Here is a 1,325-nt window from a genome sequence, read left to right on the forward strand (position 1 = left end):
AGGTAAGTCTGTGGGGAGGGAAGAGGGGGACAGATCGAGGCAGAGGAAGAAAAAATTATTTCGGGGTACACCTCCCCAGCAGGTAAGTCCCACCTGGCCGGTCACTCAACTTATCCCTGGTCCTGCCTCTGTGGCACTGTCCCTCACTGTAAATGCCTTGATCTAGCCCCTGCCCCTTCCCTCCCCTCCCCTCCCCCACACACTGACCTGCTGGGCTAGGGCACGCTGCCCCCACCTAGCCTCGGATCCACTGCAAGAGGCTCCGAGATCTACCGGTGAATTGAGATCCCCTGGTTGGTGATCACTGTCTTATGCGATGACCCTTTTTATACCAAAAATTTGTTATACGCAAGGTAAATTCACTCTTATGCGATGGTGTGATAGAAGCCCACAGTCAGCTGCTTTGTGCCATGCATTGTGGGAGGTTCACGCACCACATTGTGGGAGTGACGTGCACCAAAATATAGTCTCCTGTGTGGATCTGTGCTCGCTCGTTGTCTGCGACACGTGTGTCTGTGTGTACTGTCTGCTGTTGGCGAGTACCAAAATTGTCTTGTAAAAGCGGTAGAAATGGGCCCGGGGGTCAGTACAGTTGCGGTCTTGGAACATGTCCCTAGTTGTTCCGTTCCCTTTATGTGAACTCGAGTTACACGCCATTTTCCAGGAACGCACGTACAGCAGAAACCGAAGGAGACCTGTGCTCTGGGAGATTTCCGTAACGCCATCGTGGTCCTGGCATGCCACCAACGTGACTGTGTGCTCGCGTGCATCAGCTGCAGAGTACGGCGTGCAGACTTTACATCAGGAAGGCAAATGCAGTTACTATAACATTTAAAAAACTCACTGAACTACCGTGAAAACCGGATTCGACGTTTAAATTCAGAGTTCAAGTTGTATAAATCTTTTGCCTTTTGTTTTAGAGACTGCCCTATCCTTGCTCTAGAGTCCGGGTGGCTCTCAGCAGTCCCCTGGCGATGTATGTCCAAGTCCTGGAGCGCCTGGAGGCCGGGCCGCAACCCGAGCCAGGACAGGCCTGCAGCCCTGCTCTCGGGGCGTGAGAGGTGCGCTGGCGGGGCCGCAGCACGAAGCTGGGGCGGGGAATTACATGCGAACAGGAAGGGAAACGGGGGGTCGGCGGTGAAAGAGAAAATAAAAAGGTAAAAAATGAAAAAGAAACGAGGAGGCGGGAAGTGGAGGGAGGCGACGCAGCCCCACAGCCCGGCCCGCGCCCAGCGGCGCATGTGCGGCGCCCCCTGCCGGCTCCTCGCGCCGGAATGTAGCTCAACGCGTTCCCTGACCCGCCGCGTTTGGCCCCCGCCGCGCTC

Source organism: Alligator sinensis, unplaced genomic scaffold (genome assembly GCF_000455745.1).
Source record: "Alligator sinensis unplaced genomic scaffold, ASM45574v1 scaffold281_1, whole genome shotgun sequence".
Taxonomy (NCBI): domain Eukaryota; kingdom Metazoa; phylum Chordata; order Crocodylia; family Alligatoridae; genus Alligator; species Alligator sinensis.